The sequence below is a fragment of the Triturus cristatus genome, chromosome 7, assembly GCF_964204655.1.
Source record: "Triturus cristatus chromosome 7, aTriCri1.1, whole genome shotgun sequence".
NCBI classification, from domain to species: Eukaryota; Metazoa; Chordata; class Amphibia; order Caudata; family Salamandridae; genus Triturus; species Triturus cristatus.
In genome coordinates, this window is record NC_140590.1 from 670,240,438 (window position 1) to 670,266,068 (window position 25,631).

A 25,631-nucleotide genomic window follows, 5' to 3' on the forward strand; every position below is an offset into this window, starting at 1 on the left:
CCACTTCAGTTCCCAGGGTTAACCCTATTACACCCTTTTGCTGGGAACCACCACTTACAGCTGGACTAGGGGGTACAGTTGCCTTAGGGGCAATGGTGGTTGGGGGCTTGTCCTTTTTGGTGCACTCACTAAACCAATGTGAATTAGACTTACAATAGTTACACCAAGGTTTCTTTTGCCATCTTTCTTTTTATCCTTTTTGGGACCACCCTCCCCCTGAGCCTTTTGGGGGCCTGGTGAAGACTTCTGGTCTTTTGATTTCTGCTCATTACCCTTCTGGTCTGCCTTTTTCTGATCACCGCCCTGGTTCTGGTTTTTCTGCTTAACTCTAGTCCTGACCCACCTATCTGCCTTCTTTCCCAATTCCTGGGGAGAAGTTAGGTCAGAGTCAATCAAGTGTTGATGCAGCAGCTGGTTTTGACAGTTGTTAAGTATTTGTTCTCTCATGATCAAATTATACAATCCTGTATAGTCCTTAACCTTACTACCCAATAACCAGCCTTCCAAAGCCTTAGTGGCACAATCTACAAAGTCAGTCCAGTCCCGAGTCTGTGTCTTCTGGGTATCCCTGAACAACAACCTGTATTGTTCAGTGGTTAGGCCAAAGCCATCAATCAGAGCACTCTTCAGGACAGTGTAATTGTCAGCATCCTCATCACTAACTGTGAGGAGCTTGTCTCTACCTTTCTCAGAGAAGGAGAGCCACAAGATAGCTGCCCACTGACTTTGGGGTACCTGCTGTACTTTGCAAGCTCTCTCCAAAGCAGTTATCCATTTGTGGATGTCATCCCCACACTTGTAGGGAAGGACAATCTTGCTCAGGTTTCTATTATCATAGGCCCTGTCTCTATCCTTAGGGATATTGCTGCCACCAGTGGGTCCTAGCCCACTTAACTTTTGCTCTCTGGCCAGAGCAAGTCTCTCTTTGGCAAGGGCAAGTTCTTCCCTTTCAATCCTCAGATTGACTTCCCTCATTCTGGCCTGATGCTCTTTTCTCTGTGGAGAAGTCATTCCCCTGTGAGAAGAGGCATTGGAGCTATTAGAGACATGGGAGTGGATAGATTCCCTCGAAGGGGATCTTCCTCTCCTGTTTCTCTGGTTAAGTCCACTTGAGGGTCTGAATGGGGGAACCCCAGTCAGACTCCCATGTAGGCTTAAGTTAGCCTGGCTAAGTCTCCTAACTTGGACCTGGCTGTCTACCTCATCTTCTGAAGTCCCTGCTGACTCTTCTTGATCAGTATTGTGAGGGGAATCTTCTGCAGAGGGCAGACACTCATTGGTACCTAAGGCACCATCCTGGGAGGCTCCCTGAGCATCATACTCTTCTAAGATCTCCTCTAGATAAATGAGGGTAGGGTTTGAACCCTGTTTCAACTTTCTGGAGGTACACAATTGTCTCATCTCCTGAAAAGTTAGGGTATCATATCTAGAGGGAATCTTTCTAGGATATCCCCCTCCTGAGAGAGAATCAACTTGATCTCCTCTCAGAGACATGATCTAGTGAGGGTGTGGTGTGTACACCTACCTACACTAGTTGTACCTACTAAACCTCTCTAGTAGTTGTAGTCAGGGTGTGCTAGGGCCTTCAACCTACAACAACTAAGTTCAGTAGAACTTAAGTATTTATAAGCTATGTTATATGTACCTTACAAATATCTTTGTGATCTTTCAATTTGATATCTCAAGATTGCAATGGTATTACAACAGCAAGCTCAGATCCCAACCGCTGCTCACCAATGTGAGAAGTTGGTCTGATATATGATGTCACTAGTTCTAGTGTACCCCTTGTATCAGTCCAAACAACCCTTATGATGATTGGTTGTAAAGTCAACCTTATAGACCAGCTATCCTAGTGGTAGCATGGACAAGAGCAGTCTTAGGCTAAACTCTGTATGGCATGTGAAGCCAGCTGATATACCATTTGCAATCCCTTGAATACCAAATGAAAGGACACCACAACAGATATATTATAAAAATAGAATGTATTTATTCTAGTCAAAATACCCTCAGCACTCTTTATGAGATTCGAGGTAAGTACAACACAGTCTTATTTAAGCATACATAAGTCACACAGGTAAGTAATACAGTTAGGCCCTAGGGGCCACGCAAACCATATACTAAGTAAGTGGTATAAGAACCACTGTCACGAACACAGGTTAGGCCTAGGCCTAGGGAATCGCTGGGGCTACACTATCCTATCAGTTGCTAGGCAGTGGGAGGCCCACGGGATTCAGGTGCAGAGTGGGAACACTCACGCGTAATGCGTTAAAGTCGATAGAAATAGTAGTATTTAGAAATTAAGAGTTTTAGGACACTTCGGAAGGAACTAGGAGTTAGAGACCTGGGGCCCAATTCACAGAACTAACTTAAGACAAAATCCTAAACTTACTACCATTTTGGTATTCACAGAAGGCACTTACTCATTTTGGTATTCACAGAAGGCACTTACTCATTTCGGTATTCACAGAAGTTAGGAGTCCTAACTTTAGGACTCCTAAATGCCTTCTGTGAATACTGAAAGTCTTAAAATTAGGATTTTTCTCAGTTTAGTAGTAGTATAGTTAGGATTCCTAAGTGAGGGGTTACCCATGCTCTCCCCTGTCACTCTGTGCCTTCCCTGGCCCTCCTCCTGTCCCTCCTCCCTGTCAGCCTTTTAAAGTATTGAATCCAAAGCACTTGCCTGGAGCTACGGTCCTCTGGGACCGTAGCAAGGGATATCATGGTGTCCTCTGTTTCTCTGGGACGTCCATATACTTCAGCAGATCTGTTGGGGCCAGTCACGCCTCTTCCCTAGTCTTCTTGTTCCTCGCTGACGTTCCACACTACCGCCAGCATCTCTTTCTCCTTGCCTCTCGCTCGCGTCTCTCTCCGTTTTTCCATCTCTCCCTTTTCCTCTCCTTGGCCTGCCTTTTCTCTTTCCCAAGGCTCCGCGTCTGATGTCACCGATGCGTCTAGTTTGCCGACCTCTTCCGGTGGTTGGCAAACGTTGGGGGCCATCTTGGAGTTCCCAGCTAGCGGATTACACTCCCTTAATTTAAAATGTCACTGGAATGCCTTGCTTGGAAGAGGGTGGAAGAAAAAAGAGAAAATGAACAGCATGGAAGAGGTATTGTGATGTGATGGGACTGTGGGTAATGGAGAGGGCCGGCGCATGCTGCCTCTCTGCTGGGCATGCACTCAAGTCTGTCTTGCTCAAGTCCATCCAAGCTGAGCTTATTCCCCACTTATTTGGTCTGTGGAGACCATGTTTTCAAGATAAAATGCTATTGGGAAGAGAGTTTGATGGCAAAGGCACTTGCACAGAACTGAGAGCTCCTACAATGTGCGATCTTTTGAATGGAGGATCTCAAAGATATCTGAAAACTGTGGAAAGCAGCACAGACGTGACTCAGCAAATTTGCTTGTAGTAAACGATGGGCCAGCTGCATGACAAGCTCTATGTGTAAAAAAGGCAGCCTGGAACTTCACATAGCCGATCTCTTTCAACCAAGATGAGAGTGTAAGGAAGACACATAACTTTAACATCGCAAGAATGGTGGGCAGTGAATCCGATACTCTTTGAAGTAGCAAGCGCCTCTGAAATACTGCTGCTCTAACAGGTGTGAGAAAAAGAAAGCTCTTAGGCACTGAAATTTGGTGATGAAGACCAGGTTTTGAAGGAGGTAATATTTTATTCTTAAACACTTGAGCTGGAACAAGCAGGTGATTGTAATAAACTGATCTGTGATTCTAGAATGGTAGCGTTACCTTATCAGTGGCACAAAATATCAGCAAAATCATATAACAAAAGCCATAATTTAAATTACTACAAATCACCACTCAGCATTCTCCTCGGCCTTCATTGCCTTCACAGCACCAGCGGAGAAATTGAAGGCACCTTGAATGGGAGGATCTATAGTTAGGACAGTTTGAGGCATGCTAGAAGTTTTTGAGGGGCCCAGGGACACACACTGAAGTTCGGCCCTTCATATGATGATCACCTGTTTGAAAGTTTAAAAAACATGTCCTTCTAGGAAATATTTAACAAGGCAGATCCATCATCTGGCTCCATCTAATAGGTTTCTCCATGTTAGCTGACTCGTCAGTAATAAACAGGTTCTTGTGTACAATTGGTAGAATAAATTGCAACGAGGGAGGTATTGTGAAGAGGTGCTCCACATAAAAGCTATATTTATAGACATGTAGACATCAAAACATAAGATTATGGGCCTGATTTAGCCTTTGCAGGATGGAGTAACTACTGCCACCCTGATGGATGGTAGTACGTCCTTGTTGAACCTGGGCCTTTTTTGCAGGATTATCCCCAAACTTGTTGCCTTCTTCCTCCTATTTTTTCTGACCTGTTGTTGTTGGCTTTAGGATTCTGGGCACTTTACCACTGCTGACTAGTGCTAAAGTGCAAGTGTTCCCTGTGTAAATTGTGTTGGTGATTGGTTTCTTCTTGTTTGCCATATTTGATTTATCAGTAAATCCCAAGTGAAGTGCACCAAGTGTGACCATGGCCTGTAAATCAAATGCTAATATTGGGCCTGCAACACTGACTGTGCCACCCACATGAGTAGCCCTACAAACCTGTCTCAGATCTGCCACTTCAGTGTCTGTTTGTGTAGTTTAAAGCTGCAATTTCGGCATGGCAAGTGCACCCACTTGCCAGACCCAAACCTTCCCTTTTATTACATGTAAGCCACCCGTAAGGTAGGTCAAGGCAGCCCCATGGGCAGAGTGCAGGGTATTTCAAAGGTAGGACATGTAGTGTTGTGTTTTACATGTCCTAATAGTGAAATAAAGGAAATTTCATTTTTCACTATTGCAAGGGCTATCTCTCCCATAGGGTAACATGGGGATTGCCTTAAATTTCCTTTAAAGTATAATTTCCCATTGGGGGCAGATTAAGATTTGGATTTTGGGGTCTCTGAACTCACAATTTAAAAATGCATCTTTTGGTGAAGATGGTTTTTAAATTGCATGTTTGAAAATGTCACTTTTTAAAAATGGGCATCCTGTGCCTCTGCCTGTCTGTAGATTCCACGTCTGGGTTAGTATTACAGTTGGGCTCATGTGCATTCACTCTAGACGACTGAGCCGAGGTGTGCTTTGCATATCCTGATGGGCTATCACCAAACTTATGAGACTTTCTGAGCAAGAGTGGTGGGAAGAGTTGTCACTGACATCTAAATAGGGCTGTGCCTATCCTCACACAAATCTGTCTCCACCACTTTGTAGTGCGTCTGGAGCCAGGTCAGGGAAAGGCAGGGTCTTGTGCACTATAAAGACTTTCCTTTGAAGTTTGCCTACTTCAAAGGCCGAAACTGGTATATGACTGGAGCTGTGACACCATAACTTCAGAACATTTCTGGACTGACGGCATTTTGCCAGGAAGAAGAGCTGTGTTGTTGTCAGGAGTCACTAACACTTTGCTGTTTGGTTTGCTGTGTTGGCCTGCTGCTTGGTGCTCTGTCTTGGGCAGTGAAAGGACTGGACTTTGCTTTCTACATCCTGCTTTCCAAGTTTCTGTAAGGGCTTGAGTTGAGCTTGCCTCCTGTTGGAAGTCTCAGGTATATCAAAGACTTCATTCACATCTTGTTACAAGCACAGGGACTCTTCTCCTGTGAGTCCTAAGTTGCCGAGTGGTGCCAAAACCAGTCCTCCAGAAAAGCAAAGCTGACACCGTCCCCAGTGCTGTTACCTGACCAAAAGCTGTGGTCACCGCTCATGAGGAACACAACGCATCTACCATGACTGCATCACAATCCTGGCCTCACTGATGACATTGCTGCATGCCGTTAACGACGCTGCTGCATGCACCGAAGCATCGCCTCGCTAACACCATCAACTCTGACCTCATCTCCGACACTACTGCCTGCACCGTGGCTGAGAGCACTGTTCGTATAGAGCACGATGCTTCACCCCATCTCACATTACAGGCCTGGGCCTGCCAACGACAGCGCTTCAGCACCGACGGCGCTGCTTGCACCAAAGCCATGGTCAGTGCCCGTGAAGGGCACAACGCATCAACCATGACGACATCGCAGCCCTGACCCCGCCGACACCAGCGCCCCAGACCCCGACATTGCGGAGCTCGATCCCCAGCGTGTGTGAATCCAAGGCCTCAATGACTACTGCCCAATTTTCAGAACCGACGCCCGCCAATGCCGACAACACCTCACCTTCGGATTTCATCTCAAACTCTCCGAGGCCTCTTCATTTCCATAGGTACTGTTTTGCGGGTCAGTCCAACACCGTATCGCTGAACTGTTGGATTTATGTAATTCACGAGGCCACGGTAGCCCAGGTTGGCACTATTGACTTCAAGGAATTGTATTTTTAAGTTTATTATTGCAAAATGTATATCTTTACTTGTGTATGTTGGATCTTTATCATTTTGGTCTTGTAAATTGACTATTTTTTTTAATTGTGTGGAGTCTCTTTATAGTGTTATCACTGTTCTACTATGTGTGTGTGTGTGTGTACAAATGCTTTACACATTGTCTCTGAGATAGGCTGACTAGAGTGAGGGTCCCTACTTGGTCAGGGTGCATACCGACTGGCAACTAGAGACCCCATGTTTAACAGTCCTATTTAGAGATGTCAAGAGACCCAGCAGTCATCTTTGTACACTGAAAGGAATCAGCATCATAGCTGCTTCCTTCAAGGAGCAAAAGATTTGGTGACTTGTTGTCGGTGGTTTTGATGGTTGTCCAACAAACTTTTAATATTTATTTTTTCAAAAACTTTAAGTGGTAGTGTGTTATTGAAAAACAAAAATCAACAGTGGCCGCTACACCCTGAGAGTTTTCTTCAAGAGTGTGGCGGTTCCCCTGGACAGAAATAAAGCATCACACCATCCATTCTAAATAGAGAGTAGTGGCTCTACTCTGACAGCCCTTACTCCATTGAGCTGCTGGCGGTAGCTTTTTGTTGACAGAGCCAGCAGAATGCTGATGGTCCACTTACCCCTAATTAGGCAGGCAGACTGTCAATTTGGGACACAGGGTCACATTTACAACTGAGTACCTGCTCTGTCAAACTCTAAATCAACCCCCATGTTGTCTTCTTTGCTTTCCTGTTGCTTTCTTCCCTCCTTCCCATGCTATATACTTTCAGCTCTCTTGGTCTTTATTTCCCTCTTTCCTGCTCTTCTCAGTACTTTGAAGTGACCCTAGAGATACACATAACAAACGCAACAGTTGCTTGCACCATGTATCTGTGGTAAATAATCTGTATGACGGGTGTTAGCGATGATGAGTGTTGCAGGTCATGAGTGTAGTGTCCTCCCCAGCCTGGGTACTCAAAAATGAATAAGTCACACATGGAGCTTAGTATTACACCTCTTTATTTCACAGCATGTAACTGCGAACTCAACGTTCTAAACATGAACTCTATTCACTACCCTGAACATTTACATCATAGTTCTACGGAGTCCATCAGGAACCAAAAAAACCCAGTCATCGCTAACTCGTAAGACACTACATCTCCCCCCTTGTTAAATAAAAAGTAATTTTTTTACAGGTATATATTATCTACTGGCGGTCGCCAGTAGATAGTTTTAGTTAGGACCTAGTTTCCATAGGAAAAGCGTTTTTTCTTTTCCCAATAACTTTGGCGCCGGCTGACAAATCTTCGCGAACTTTTTAAAACTTGTGGCCCGCTCCGGTCAGCTGCTATCCTGAAAGTTTTGGGGTGATTCGCCGAGTGGGGGCAGAGAAAAAAGGAGGGTCTCAAAACGTGTTTTCTCCATGTCATTTCCCATAGGAAACTTTAGACACGACTACAGCCCGAACTGCTGAACGGAATTACACCAAATTTGGCAAAAAGGTAGCCCTTGGTTCGGAAAGAGACCTTTTTTTTAAAAGGTGTAAATCCGTTCAGTAGTTCCTGAGAAATTAAAAAAATAGAGGTAAAAAAAATTCAATTTCCCATAGGAAACTTTAGACACGGTTAGAGCTGAAACTGCTGAATGGAATTACACCAAATTTGGCAAAAACGTAGTGCTTGGTTCATAAAGCGACCTTTTTCTTTAAATAGTGTAAATCCGTTCAGTAGTTTTTGAGATATTAAAGGAAAAAAATCTTTATATATCTGGGCAGGACCTAACTACACAAGCACAAGCTTGGCTCTAATTGGCTGCCAACACTTCAATCGAGGAAGTGTTGGCAGCCATCTTGGTGAAATACTTTTTAGGTCTCGCCTAGCAACGCAACGCATTTGCTGCCCACTACACAAACACCACTGCACTGCCCTAAACCCTAAAACACTATCCCCACCACGACCCCCTACACTGCCCGAACACCACTGCACTGCCCTAAACCCTGAAACACCACCACCAGCATGACACCGTACACTGCCCGAACACAACTGCACTGCCCTAAACCCTGATACACCACTGCCGGCACGACCCCCTACACTGCCCGAACACCACTGCACTGCCCTAAACCCTGATACACCACCCACAGCACAACCCCTACACTGCCCGAACACCACTGTACTGCCCTATACCCTGAAACACTACCCCCAGCACGACCCCCTACACTGCCCGAACACCACTGCACTGCCCTAAACCCTGAAAAACCACCCCCAGCACAATCCCTTACACTACCCGAACACCACTGCACTGCCCTAAACCCTGAAACACTACCCCCAGCAAGACCACCTACGCTGCCCGAACACCACTGCACTGCCCTAAACCCCGAACAACCACCCCCAGCAAGACCCCCGACACTGCCCGAACACCACTGCCCTAAACCCTAAAACACCACCCCCACCAAGATTCCCTACACTGCCGAACACCACTGCACTGCCCTAAACCCTCGAAACACCATCCCCAGCACGACACCCTAAACTGCCCGAACACCACTTCTCTGCCCAAAACCCTGAAACACCACCACCAGCACGACCCAATACACTGCCCGAACACCACTGCTCTGACCAAAACCCTGAAACACCACCCCCAACACAACCCCCTACACTGCCCGAACCCCACTGCACTGCCCTAAACCCTGAAACACCAGCCCCAGCACGACCCCTTCACTGCCCGAACACCACTGCACTGCCCTAAACCCTGAAACACCAGCTCCAGCACGACCCCCTACACTGCCCGAACACCACTGCACTGCCCTAAACCCTAAAATACCAGCTCCAGCACGACCCCCTACAAAGCCCAAACACCACTGCACTGCCCTAAACCCTAAAACACTACCCCCAGCACGACCCCCTACACTGCCCGAACACCACCGCACTACCCTAAACCAAAACACTACCCCCAGCACGACCCCCTACACTACCCGAACACCACTGCACTACCCTGAACCCTAAAACACTACCCCCGGCATGACCCCTGCACTACCAAAACACCACTGCACTGCACTAAACCCTAAAACACTACCCCCAGCACATCCCCCTGCGCTACCCAAACACCACTGCTCTACCCTAAACCCTAAAACACTACTCACAGCATGACCCCCTGCACTACACAAACACCACTGCACTGCCCTAAACTCTAAAACACTACCCCCAGCACGACCCCCTACGCTATCCAAACACCACTGCACTACCCTAAACCCTAAAACACTACCCCCAGCACGACCCCCTTTGCAACCCATACACCACTGCACCACCCTAAACCCTGAAACACTACCCTCAGCACGACCCCTACGCTATCCAAACACCACTGCACTACCCTAAACCCTAAAACACTACCCCCCGCACAACCCCCTACACTACCCAAACACCACTGCACTACCCGAAACCCTAAAACATTACCCCCTGCACGACCCCCTACACTACCCAAACACCACTGCACTACCTGAAACCCTAAAACACTACCCCCCGCACAACCCCCTACACTACCCAAACACCACTGCACTACCCGAAACCCTAAAACATTACCCCCAGCACGACCCCCTACACTACCCAAACACCACTGCACTACCCTAAACTCTAAAAAACTACACCCAGCACGACCCCCTACACTAATCAAACACCACTGCACTACCCTAAACCCTAAAACACTACCCCAGCAGTACCCCCTATACTAGCCAAATACCACTGCACTACCATAAACCCTAAACCACTACCCCCAGCACAAACCCTTACACTACGCAAACACCACTGCACTACCCTAAACCCTAAAACACTCCCCCAGCACGACTCCCTACACCACCCAAACACCACTGCACTTCCCTAAACCCTAAATCTACCCCCAGCACGACCCCGTACACTATCCAAACACCACTGCACTACCCTAAACCCTAAATCTACCCCCAGCATGACCCCCTACACTACCCAAACACCACTGCACTACCTTAAACCCTACAACACTACCCCCTGCACGACCCCCTACACTACACCAACACCACTGCACTACCCTAAACGCTAAAACACTACCCCAGCATGACACACTACAGTACCCAAACACCACTGCACTACCCAAACCCTAAAACACTACCCCCAGCATGACCCCCTACACTACCCAAACTCTACTGCAATACCCTAAACCCTAAAACACTACCCCCAGCACGACCCCTAAACTACACAAACACGACTGCACTGTCCTAAACCCTAAAACAGTACCCCCAGCACAACCCACTACACAAACACCAGTGCACTACCCTAAACCCTAAATCTAACACAAGCAAGAGCCACTACACTACACAAACACCACTGCACTACCCTAAACCTTAAAACACTACCACCAGCACGACCCCCTACACTACACAAACATCACTGCACTACCCTAAACCCTAAAGCACTACCCCCAGCACGACCCCCTACACTGCCCGAACACCACTGCACTGCCCTAAACCCTGAAACACTACCCCCAGAATGACCTCCTACACTGCCCGAACACTACTGCACTGCCCTAAACCCTAAAACACCACCCCCAGCACCACACCTACACTGCCCAAACACCACTTCACTGCCCTAAACCCTAAAACACCAGCTCCAGCACGACCCCCTACGCTGCCCGAACACCACTGCACTGCCCTAAACCCTAAAATACCAGCTCCAGCACGACCCCCTACAAAGCCCAAACACCACTGCACTGCCCTAAACCCTAAAACACTACCCCCAGCACGACCCCTACACTGCCCGAACACCACCGCACTACCCTAAACCTAAAACACTACCCCCAGCACGACCCCCTACACTACCCGAACACCACTGCACTACCCTGAACCCTAAAACACTACCCCCAGCATGACCCCTGCACTACCAAAACACCACTGCACTGCACTAAACCCTAAAACACTACCCCCAGCACATCCCCCTGCGCTACCCAAACACCACTGCTCTACCCTAAACCCTAAAACGCTACCCACAGCACGACCCCCTGCGCTACACAAACACCACTGCACTGCCCTAAACTCTAAAACACTACCCCCAGCACGACCCCCTACGCTATCCAAACATCACTGCACTACCCTAAACCCTAAAACACTACCCCCAGCACGACCCCCTTTGCTACCCATACACCACTGCACCACCCTGAACCCTGAAACACTACCCTCAGCACGACCCCTACGCTATCCAAACACCACTGCACTACCCTAAACCCTAAACCACTACCCCCCGCACAACTCCCTACACTACCCAAACACCACTGCACTACCCGAAACCCTAAAACATGACCCCCTGCATGACCCCCTACACTACCCAAACACCACTGCACTACCCTAAACCCTAAAACACTACCCCCCGCACAACCCCCTACACTACCCAAACACCACTGCACTACCCGAAACCCTAAAACATTACCCCCAGCACGACCCCCTACACTACCCAAACACCACTGCACTACCCTAAACCCTAAAACACTACCCCAGCAGTACCCCCTATACTAGCCAAATACCACTGCACTACCATAAACCCTAAACCACTACCCCAGCACAAACCCTTACACTACGCAAACACCACTGCACTACCCTAAACCCAAAAACACTCCCCCAGCACGACTCCCTACACCACCCAAACACCACTGCACTTCCCTAAACCCTAAATCTACCCCCAGCACGACCCCGTACACTATCCAAACACCACTGCACTACCCTAAACCCTAAATCTACCCCCAGCATGACCCCCTACACTACCCAAACACCACTGCACTACCTTAAACCCTACAACACTACCCCCTGCACGACCCCCTACACTACACCAACACCACTGCACTACCCTAAACGCTAAAACACTACCCCAGCATGACACACTACAGTACCCAAACACCACTGCACTACCCAAACCCTAAACCACTACCCCCAGCATGACCCCCTACACTACCCAAACTCTACTGCACTACCCTAAACCCTAGAACACTACCCCCAGCACGACCCCCTACACTACACAAACACGACTGCACTGTCCTAAACCCTAAAACACTACCCCCAGCACAACCCACTACACAAACACCAGTGCACTACCCTAAACCCTAAATCTAACACAAGCAAGAGCCCCTACACTACACAAACACCACTGCACTACCCTAAACCTTAAAACACTACCACCAGCACGACCCCCTCCACTACACAAACATCACTGCACTACCCTAAACCCTAAAACACTACCCCCAGCACGACCCCCTACACTGCCCGAACACCACTGCACTGCCCTAAACCCTGAAACACTACCCCCAGAACGACCTCCTACACTGCCCGAACACTACTGCACTGCCCTAAACCCTAAAACACCACCCCCAGCACCACACCCTACACAGCCCGAACACCACTTCACTGCCCTAAACCCTAAAACACCACCCCCAGCACCACTCCCTACACTGCCCAAACACCACTGCACTGCCCTAAACCCTGAAACACCACCCCCTGATAGACCCCCTACACTGCCTGAACACCACTGCACTGCCCTAAACCCTGAAACACTATCCCCAGCACGACCCCCTACACTGCCTGAACACTACTGCAGTGCCCTAAACCCTAAAACACCACCCCAGCACCACCCCCTACTCTGCCCGAACACCACTTCACTGCCCTAAACCCTAAAACACCACCCCCAGCACCACTCCATACACTGCCAAAACACCACTGCACTGCCCTAAACCCAAAAACACCACCCCCAGCACCACCCCTTACACTGCCCGAACAACACACCACCCCCAGCACCACCCCCTACACTGCCCGAACACATCTGCACTACCCTAAACCCTAAAACACTCCTCCATGCACCACCCCCTGCACTGCCCGAACAGCACGGTACTACCCTAAAACCTAAAACACTACCCCCAGCACCACCCCTAAAATACCCAAACACCACTGCACTACCCTAAACCCTAAAACAATACCCCCAGCACGACCCCTACATTACCCGAACACCACTGCACTACCCTAAACCTAAAACACTACCCCCAGCATGACCCCCTACACTACCCGAACACCACTGCACTACCCTAAACCCTAAAACACTACCCCCAGCATGACTCCCTGCACTACCCAAACACCACTGCTCTACCCTAAACCCTAAACCCTAAAACACTACCCCCAGCAGGACCCCCTGCACTACCCAAACACCACTGCACTGTCCTAAATCCTAAAACACTACCCCCAGCACGACCCCCTACACTACACAAACACCACTGCACTACCCTAAACCCTAAAATACTACCCCCAGCATGACTCCTTATGCTACCCAAACACCACTGCACTACCCTAAACCCTAAAACACTATCCCCAGCACAACCCACTTCACTACCCAAACACAACTGCACTATTCGAAACCCTAAAACATTACCCCTGCACGACCCCCTACACTACCCAAACACCACTGCTCTACCCTAAACCCTAAAACACTACCCCCAGCACGACCCCCTTCGCTACCCAAACAACCCTGCACTACCCTAAACCCTAAAACTCTACCCTCAGCACGACCCCCGACGCTATCCAAACACCACTGCACTACCCTAAACCCTAAAACACTACCCCCTGCACAACCCCCTTCGCTACCCAAACACCACTGCACTACCCTAAACCCTAAAACACTACCCTCAGCACGACCCCTACGCTACCCAAACACACCTGCACTACCCGAAACCCTAAAACATTACCCCCTGCACGACCCCCGACACTACCCAAACACCACTGCACTACCCGGAACCCTAAAACACTACCCCCAGCACGACCCCCTACACTACCCAAACACCACTTCACTACCCTAAACTCTAAAAAAACTACACCCAGCACGACCCCCTACACTAACCAAACACCACTGCACTACACTAAACCCTAAAACACTACCCCAGCAGTACCCCCTCCACTAGCCAAATACCACTGCACTACCCTAAACCCTAAACCACTACCCCAGCACGAACCCCTACACTACGCAAACACCACTGCACTATCCTAAACCCTAAAACACTCCCCCAGCACGACTCCCTACACTACCCAAACACCACTGCACTACCCTAAACCCTAAATCTACCACAGCACGACCCCCTACACTACCCAAACACCACTGCACTACCCTAAACCCTAAAACACTACCCCAGCATGTCACCCTACAGTACCCAAACACCACTGCACTACCTTAAACCCTACAACACTACCCCCTGCACGACCCCCTACACTACACCAACACCACTGCACTACCCTAAACGCTAAAACACTACCCCAGCATGACACACTACAGTACCCAAAAACCACTGCACTACCCAAACCCTAAAACACTACCCCCAGCATGACCCCCTACACTACCCAAACTCTACTGCACTACCCTAAACCCTAAAACACTACCCCCAGCACTACTCCACACTACACAAACATGACTGCACTGTCCTAAACCCTAAAACACTACCCCCAGCACAACCCACTACACAAACACCAGTGCACTACCCTAAACCCCAAATCTAACACAAGCAAGAGCCCCTACACAACACAAACATCACTGCACTACCCTAAACCTTAAAACACTACCACCAGCACGACCCCCTACACTACACAAACACCACTGCACTACCCTAAACCCTAAAACACTACCCTCAGCACGACCCCCTACACTGCCCGAACACCACTGCACTGCCCTAAACCCTGAAACACCACCCCTGAAAGCCCCCCTACACTGCCCCAACACCACTGCACTGCCCTAAACCCTGAAACACTACCCCCAGAATGACCTCCTACACTGCCCGAACACTACTGCACTGCCCTAAACCCTAAAACACCACCCCAGCACCACCCCCTACACTGCCCGAACACCACTTCACTGCCCTAAACCCTAAAACACCACCCCCAGCACCACTCCCTACACTGCCAAAACACCACTGCACTGCCCTAAACCCTACAACACCACCGCTAGCACCACCCCTTACACTGCCCCAACACCACACCACCCCCAGCACCACCCCTACACTGCCCGAACATCTCTGCACTACCCTAAACCCTAAAACACTCCTCCAAGCAGAACCCCCTACACTGCCCGAACAGCACGGTACTACCCTAAACCCTAAAACACTACCCCTAGCACCACCCCCAACAATTCCCAAACACCACTGCACTACCCTAAACCCTAAAACACTACCTCCGAGCACGACCCACTACACTACCCGAACACCACTGCACTACCCTGAACCCTAAAACACTATCCCCAGTACGACCCCCTACACTACCGGAACACCACTGCACTACCCTAAACCTAAAACACTATCCCCAGCACGACCCCCTACACTACCCAAACACCACTGCACTACCTTAAACCCTAAAACACTACCCCCAGCATGACTCCCTGCACTACCCAAACACCACTGCTCTACCCTAAACCCTAAAACACTACCTCCAGCACGACCCCCTGCACTACCCAAACACCACTGCACTGCCCTAAACCCTAAAACACTACCTCCAGCACGACCCCCTGCACTACCCAAACACCACTGCACTGCCCTAAATCCTAAAACACTACCCCCAGCATGACCCCCTACACTACAGAAACACCACTGCACTACCCTAAACCCTAACACGCTACCCCAACACGACTCCCTATGCTGCCCAAACACCACTGCACTACCCTAAACCCTAAAACACTATCCCCAGCATGACCCCCTTCACTACCTAAAAACAACTGCACTACTCGAAACCCTAAAACCTTACCCCCCGCACGACCCCCTACACTACTCAAACACCACTGCACTACCCTAAACCCTAAACCACTACCCCCAGCACGACCCCTACACTACCCAAACACTACAGTACTACCCTAAACCCTAAAACACTAAGCACAACCCCCTACACTACCCAAACACCCCTGCACTACACTAAACCCTAAAACACTCCCACAGCACGTCTCCCTACACTACCCGAACACCACTGCACTACCCTAAACACTACCACCAGCATGACCCCTACACTACCCGAACACCACTGCACTACCCTAAACCTAAAACACTACCCCCAGCACGACCCCCTACACTACCCGAACACCACTGCACTACCCTAAACCCTAAAACACTACCCCCAGCATGACCCCCTGCACTACCAAAACACCACTGCACTGCACTGCCCTAAACCCTAAAACACTACCCCCAGCACGAACCCCTGCACTACCCAAACACCACTGCTGTACCCTAAACCCTAAAACACTACCCCCAGCACGACCCCCTCCACTACCCAAACACCACTGCACTGCCCTAAACCCTAAAACACTACCCCCAGCACGACCCCCTTCACAACACAAACACCACTGCACTACCCTAAACCCTAAAACACTACCCCCAGCATGACTCCCTATGCTACCCAAACACCACTGCACTACCCTAAACCCTAAACCACTCTCCCCAGCACGACCCCCTACACTACCCAAACACCACAGCACTACCCTAAACCCTAAAACACTACCCCCAGCATGACCCCCTACACTACCCAAACACACCTGCACTACCCTGAACCCTAAAACACTCCCCAGGCACGACTCCCTACACTACCCAAACACCACTGCACTACCCTAAACCCTAAATCTACCCCCAGCATGACCCCGTACACTATCCAAACACCATTGCACTACCCTAAACCCTAAATCTACCCCCAGCACGACCCCCTACACTTCCCAAACACCACTGCACTACCCTAAACCCTAAAACACTACCCCCAGCACGACCCCCTCCACTACACCAACACCACTGCACTACCCTAAACCCTAAATCTAACACAAGCAAGACCCCCTACACTACACAAACATCACTGCACTACCCTAAACCCTAAAACACTACCACCAGCACGACCCCCTACACTACACAAACACCACTGCCCTACCCTAAACCCTAAAACACTATCCCCAGTACGACCCCCAACACTACCCAAACACCCCTGCACTACCCTAAGCCCTAAAACACTCCCCCAGCACAACTCCCTACACTACCCAAACACCACTGCACTACCCTAAACCCTAAATCTACCCCCAGCACGACCCTGTACACTATCCACACACCACTGCACTACCCTAAACCCTAAATCTACCCCCAGCATGACCCCCTACACTACCCAAACACCACTGCAGTACCCTAAACCCTAATTCTACCCTCAGCACGACCCCCTACACTACCCGAACACCACTGCAATACCCTAAACCCTAAAACACTACCCCCAGCACGACTCCCTACACTACCCGGACACCACTGCACTACCCTAAACCTAAAACACTACCCCCAGCATGACCACCTACACTACCTGAACACCACTGCACTAACCTAAACCCTAAAACACTACACCCAGCATGACCCCCTGCACTACCAAAACACCACTGCACTGCCCTAAACCCTAAAACACTACCCCCAGCACGACCCACTGCACTACCCAAACACCACTGCAGTGCCCTAAACCCTACAACACTTCCCCCAGCACGACCCCCTACACTACACGAACACCACTGCACTACCCTAAAACACTACCCCCAGCACGACTCCCTACGCTACCCATACACCACTGCACTACCCTAAACCCTAAAACACTACCCCCAGCAGTACCCCCTACACTACCCAAACACCACTGCACTACCCTAAACCCTAAAACACTACCCCCAGCAGTACCCCCTCTGCTACCCAAACACCACTGCACTACCCTAAACCACTATCCCCAGCACGACCCCCTACACTACCCAAACACCACTGCACTACCCTAAACCCTAAAACACTACCCCCAGCACGACCCCCTACACTAACCAAACACCACTGCACTACCCTAAACCCTAAAACACTACCCCAGCAGTACCCCCTACACTAGCCAAATACCACTGCACTACCCTCAACCCTAAACCACTACCCCAGCACGAACCCCTACACTACGCAAACACCACTGCACTACCCTAAACCCTAACACACTCTCCCAGCACGACTCCCTACACTACCCAAACACCACTGCACTACCCTAAACCCTAAATCTACCCCAGCATGACCCTGTACACTATCCAAAAACCACTGCACTATCCTAAACCCTAAATCTAGCCCCAGCATGACCCCCTACACTACCCAAACACCACTGCACTACCTTAAACCCTAAAACACTACCCCCAGCACGACCCCCTACACTATACCAACACCACTGCACTACCCTAAACCCTAAAATACTACCCCAGCATGACACCCTACAGTACCCAAACACCACTGCACTACCCAAACCCTAAAACACTACCCCCAGCATGACCCCCTACACTACCCAAACTCTACTGCACTACCCTAAACCCTAAAACACTACCCCCAGCACTACTCCCTACACTACACAAACATGACTGCACTGTCCTAAACCCTAAAACACTACACCCAGCACAACCCACTACACAAACACCAGTGCACTACCCTAAACCCTAAATCTAACACAAGCAAGAGCCCCTACACAACACAAACATCACTGCACTACCCTAACCCTTAAAACACTACCACCAGCACGACCCCCTACACTACACAAACACCACTGCACTACCCTAAACCCTAAAACACTACCCTCAGCACGACCCCCTACACTGCCAGAACACCACTGCACTGCCCTAAACCCTGAAACACCACCCCCTGAAAGACCCCCTACACTGCCTGAAGACCACTGCACTGCCCTAAACCCTGAAACACTATCCCCAGCATGACCCCCTACACTGCCAGAACACTACTGCAGTGCCCTAAACCCTAAAACACCACCCCCAGCACCACCCCCTATACTGCCGAACACCAATTCACTGCCCTAAACCCTGAAACACCACCCCCAGCACCACTCCCTACACTGCCAAAACACCACTGCACTGCCCTCTACCCTACAACACCACCCCCAGCACCACCCCTTACACTGCCCCAACACCACAACACCCCCAGCACCACCCCCTACAATGCCCGAACATCTCTGCACTACCCTAAACCCTAAAACACTCCTCCAAGCACCACCCCCTACACTGCCCGAACAGCACGGTACTACCCTAAACCATAAAACACTACCCCTAGCACCACCCCCAACAATACCCAAACACCACTGCACTACCCTAAACCCTAAAACACTACCCCCGAGCACGACCCACTACACTACCCGAACACCATTGCACTACCCTGAACCCTAAAACACTATCCCCAGCACGGCCCCCTACACTACCGGAACACCACTGCACTACCCTAAACCTAAAACACTATCTCCAGCACGACCCCCTACACTACCCAAACACCACTGCACTACCCTAAACCCTAAAACACTACCCCCAGCATGACTCCCTGCACTACCCAAACACCACTGCTCTACCCTAAACCCTAAACCCTAAAACACTACCCCCAGCACGACCCCCTGCACTACCCAAACACCACTGCACTGCCCTAAACCCTAAAACACTACCCCCAGCACGACCCCCTTCACAACACAAACACCACTGCACTACCCTAAACCCTAAAACACTACCCCCAGCATGACTCCCTATGCTACCCAAACACCACTGCACTACCCTAAACCCTAAACCACTCTCCCCAGCACAACCCCCTACACTACCCAAACACCACATCACTACCCTAAGCCCTAAAACAATACCCCCAGCATGACCCCCTACACTACCCAAACACACCTGCACTACCCTGAACCCTAAAACACTCCCCAGGCACGACTCCCTACACTACCCAAACACCACTGCACTACCCTAAACCCTAAATCTACCCCCAGCATGACCCCGTACACTATCCAAACACCATTGCACTACCCTAAACCCTAAATCTACCCCCAGCACGACCCCCTACACTTCCCAAACACCACTGCACTACCCTAAACCCTAAAACACTACCCCAAGCACGACCCCCTCCACTACACCAACACCACTGCACTACCCTAAACCCTAAATCTAACACAAGCAAGACCCCCTACACTACACAAACATCACTGCACTACCCTAAACCCTAAAACACTACCACCAGCACGACCCCCTACACTACACAAACACCACTGCCCTACCCTAAACCCTAAAACACTATCCCCAGTACGACCCCCAACACTACCCAAACACCCCTGCACTACCCTAAGCCCTAAAACACTCCCCCAGCACAACTCCCTACACTACCCAAACACCACTGCACTACCCTAAACCCTAAATCTACCCCCAGCACGACCCTGTACACTATCCACTCACCACTGCACTACCCTAAACCCTAAATCTACCCCCAGCATGACCCCCTACACTACCCAAACACCACTGCAGTACCCTAAACCCTAATTCTACCCTCAGCACGACCCCCTACACTACCCGAACACCACTGCAATACCCTAAACCCTAAAACACTACCCCCAGCACGACTCCCTACACTACCCGGACACCACTGCACTACCCTAAACCTAAAACACTTTTTTAACATCCCGGTTGAAAACCGTTTCGGCGTGCTCAATGCGGTGGACTGACCATCACCTCTGAGTCCTAGTAAGGGAGGGTTTATGCCCTTGGGGGGGACCCAGGATGGGGATGTCTATGATACGATGCTGGCTGTGTCCTCGGTAGCTCTTGGCACGGAGAGTGGCCCTGGGCCCCCTTCTCCCTTATTTCTGTCCCTCAGCGCCACAGTGGGTTGTTTAGTGTTGAACCCCCATGTGCATTCTGCTTCTCACAGCCCCCCCTCTTCCCCCCCTCCGGTTGACAGCCCCCCCCGAATACCCATCCGGAGACCATTAGTTGGGTCTTGGAATGTGGCCGGTCTGGAATCCAAACTCTCTGATCCTGAGTGGGGAGAGCTAATGGACAAATATGACATCTGCATATTCCAAGAAACCTGGCTACGGTCTACACCACGGAGGGTGGGTTATGCATCGTTTTCGGCCCCAGCAGTCCAGGGGACGAGAGGTAGACCTTCAGGGGGGCTAGTAGTATGGGTTGCAACACACCTCGGGTGCTCAGTAAAGTTACTGGATCCAAAGTCCCCTGACATCCTATGCCTGCTACTCACTTTTCCTGAAATGTGTACTTGCGCCCCCAGCCGGTTCAGTTGGGTCTGTCGATCCTGGGCGCCCTGGAAGATGTTTTACATTCTCTTCCACCTGCGTCCCATAAACTAATTGGCGCAGATCTCAATTGCCACTTCGAACCCCTCCTTGGGATCCCCTCCCCCACCTGTGATGAGGATGAAACCTATCTAATCCCAGACCTTATCTCCTATCCGGCCAAACGCCTTTCCCCTCTAGCCCTTGAGATTAATAGGCTTACCATTGCACACTCCTTGCGGGCCTGCAATGGTAGACTCTGCCCGGACGTGCCGGGGTCTTTCACCTTTAACAGAGCTGGGAGCTGTTCGACTATCGACTATGTTTTGGTGAACGTGGAATTCTGGGGCCACTTGGCCGCCTTTTCTATTATTCCACGGGTCGATAGCGATCACAACCTACTGTCTCTGGAATTGATTAACAAGTTAGGTGGTAGCGAATTCTCTAGGCCCCAATCACCATTACACAGTGAGAATCTGGTTCTAGTGGCAGGTGGCAGACGGATCAGGTGGGAAAGGGTAGCGTCTGATGACCTAAAGCTTGCTGATATATATAGCACTGTGATCCGCTCCTTGGAAGCAGTCTCCCACCTCCTGAGTCCTGCCGGGGACATCCCGCAGTCCCGCCTTTTCGATCTCCAGACCATCCACAAGGATCTCCTTGGCAGTTTGGCTAGCTTCTTCTTCAACCCTACTGCCTCAAAACCAAGGCCTCCTAGGCCCGAGCACTGGTTCAATGGTACCTGTAGGCAGGCTAAGTCTGCCCTGTTAAAAGAAGTAAAGGAGGGTACCCCGTCTAGTATCCGGGCGGCTAGGGCCACCTATAAAAACCTGATCAAGGAAGCAAAAGCCGAGTGGGAGGATCTAAGGTGGCAAAATTTACTCCAAGCTTTAGTAGACCGTGACTCGAGGGCATTTTGGAACATTGTCCGAACGGGCACGGTTGCCAGTACCCCAGCAATTATTCCTAATCTCAGTGAGGAGGTCTGGCTCGCCCATTTCCAACCCCTCTTCTTGGTCAGTAACCCCCCGGGTGGCACCGATGCAGGCTTGTCACGGACTGACATTGCAACGGACCTGTTGTGTCAGGAAGAAATTGAGATTAGTCTCTTTTCTCTCCCAGAAATAGAATTGGCCCTCAATTCCCTATCAGTAGGGAAAGCTCCGGGGCTTGACAAGATCCCCGGTGATCTCTACAGAAGTGATGTAAAAATCTGGGCCCCTTATATATGTGTATATTTTAATGCTATTATGCAGGGCCTTAGAATCCCGGACACCTGGTTGGGTGCAGAAATTATACCCATCCACAAAAAATCTTCCCCACTGGATCCAGCCAACTACCGCCCCATAAGCCTGATTGATGTTTTACAGAAGCTGTTCGCACGAGTCCTCTTATCCAGACTGCAGTTCTGGATGGAGGATCAACAAATTTTAACCTCCCTCCAGGCGGGGTTCCGAGCCAAGGTTTCTACTATTGATCAACTATTTAGATTACTCTTGATTTATTGGAAGACAGTCAGCATGGGTGCTGGTAATTTGTATCTGATCTTTGTGGACCTCCGGTCCGCTTTTTATATGGTGCAAAGGGAAAAACTCTGGGCCATCTTGCTAGAGATGGGTGCCCCCCCCTACCTTTGCCATTTATTCAAACGCCTCCACTCAGGCACCTATGCAAGGGTGAGATATGGGAGATGCGGGGAAATATCTGGGCCATTTCCGGTAGAGAAGGGTGTGAGGCAGGGCTGTGTCCTGGCCCCCACCCTTTTCTCCCTTTTCATCAACGGGCTGATCGAGTATCTACTGCGCTCCGCTAACCTGGACTCCCCTGTACTGGCGGGGCATAAGGTCCCGGCCCTAATGTTCGCTGATGACACGCTCCTGTTATCCCAATCTTACATGGGCATCCAGCGTACATTAGAGGCCTTTTGCTCCTTTTGTAAAATCAGGGATCTGGAACTGAACCTTTCGAAGACCAAATTTATGGTTTTCGGTTCTAATTCATTCAATTGCCCCCATCCTAAACTGGGAGAGGTTGAGTTGGATAGGGTTGCCACGTTTGAGTATTTGGGGGTGACCCTTAATGATAAAATGAATTGGGGGTCCCATTTGGCGAAGGCAAATTTGAGATTAGCCCAATCAGTGGGGGGAATCCTGAAGGTGTTTAATAACTCCTCTTTTAAACCTTTGGGCCCCCCTATGGAAATCTATAAATCCCAAGCCAGAGGAGGAGCACTTTATGGTGCTGAATTATGGGGATATTCCTCCCCCGCTTCCCTCTCATCTATTGAGAATTCTTTTATCAGGAGATTGTTGAAACTACCTGTTAGCACCCCATTAATTCCTCTGAGATGGGATCTGGGTCTGGTTCCCATAGAAGAGATTGCCCGGAACCGTCCTCTTCAGTTCTGGAGGCGTCTTTGGTCAACGCCCGAGTTGGTAAGCTACAGGTACGATCTTGGTGACATTATGGCAAGGGGAAAATCGGATAAGATCCCTTGGCTTGCCTACATAAAGAACCTTTGTAACCTAATTGGGATGAGGAATTTATGGTCCGCCCCGGAAGCGACCTGCCGTACACTCTCGAAGAATTCACTGCGGGAGGTTTTGAAATCTTATAGGAAGGGTATCCTATTCCATTCCTCCCTGGGTAGGCTTACTGACACCTTTCTGGATATTAAGTGTAGTCCCCAGTTTGAAGTTTTCCTGGACGTTATCCAACCACCTTTGGCAAAGAAACTTTACATCCAGTTCAGACACGGTTCGCTTCCGTTGAGAGATCTCACACACAGATGGTGCAATGTTGTAGATCCCGTTAGCTCGTGTCCCCTATGTTCTGCTATCTGTGAAACAGAGCTACATGTTGTTCTCTTTTGCCTTTTATATATTATTGCAAGAAAAAAGTGGATTATCCAGTTATGTAAGTCTAGGGGTCTCAGGGACTACAAGGAGGTGTTCAGAATTCTGAAATATGATACTACCCCTTTGATAGTGTTTGTAATGGCTAAATTCCTTCTCTCAATGTGGTTTGCAAGGTCCAAATTTCTGTCCTCTGCCACTCATCTTTCTGATTCAGTATTATCTATATTACCATCATAGTACTTGAGGTGTAATGTGTATATCTTTGGCCCTGGATTAATTTTAACATTTCTCTTTTCGTGGAAAAGATCACGTTTTTAACTGCGTATGTTCTATGGAAATTATTTCAATGTTTTAATGGATTACACTCTACACAATGCTATTTAATCATGTTTTAAATGTATATATGTATTTATGTCTTTTTATGGTATTTTACCGAAATAAAAGCTTTGACTGACTGACTAAAACACTACCCCCAGCATGACCACCTACACTACCTGAACACCACTGCACTAACCTAAACCCTAAAACACTACACCCAGCATGACCCCCTGCACTACCAAAACACCACTGCACTGCCCTAAACCCTAAAACACTACCCCCAGCACGACCCACTGCACTACCCAAACACCACTGCAGTGCCCTAAACCCTAAAACACTTCCCCCAGCACGACCCCCTACACTACACGAACACCACTGCACTACCCTAAAACACTACCCCCAGCACGACCCCCTACGCTACCCATACACCACTGCACTACCCTAAACCCTAAAACACTACCCCCAGCAGTACCCTCTACACTACCCAAACACCACTGCACTACCCTAAACCCTAAAACACTACCCCCAGCAGTACCCCCTATGCTACCCAAACACCACTGCACTACCCTAAACCCTAAACCACTATCCCCAGCACGACCCCCTACACTACCCAAACACCACTGCACTACCCTAAACCCTAAAACACTACCCCCAGCACGACCCCCTACACTAACCAAACACCACTGCACTACCCTAAACCCTAAAACACTACCCCAGCAGTACCCCCTACACTAGCCAAATACCACTGCACTACCCTCAACCCTAAACCACTACCCCAGCACGAACCCCTACACTACGCAAACACCACTGCACTACCCTAAACCCTAACACACTATCCCAGCACGACTCCCTACACTACCCAAACACCACTGCACTACCCTAAACCCTAAATCTACCCCAGCATGACCCTGTACACTATCCAAACACCACTGCACTACCCTAAACCCTAAATCTAACACAAGCAAGACCCCCTACACTACACAAACATCACTGCACTACCCTAAACCCTAAAACACTACCACCAGCACGACCCCCTACACTACACAAACAC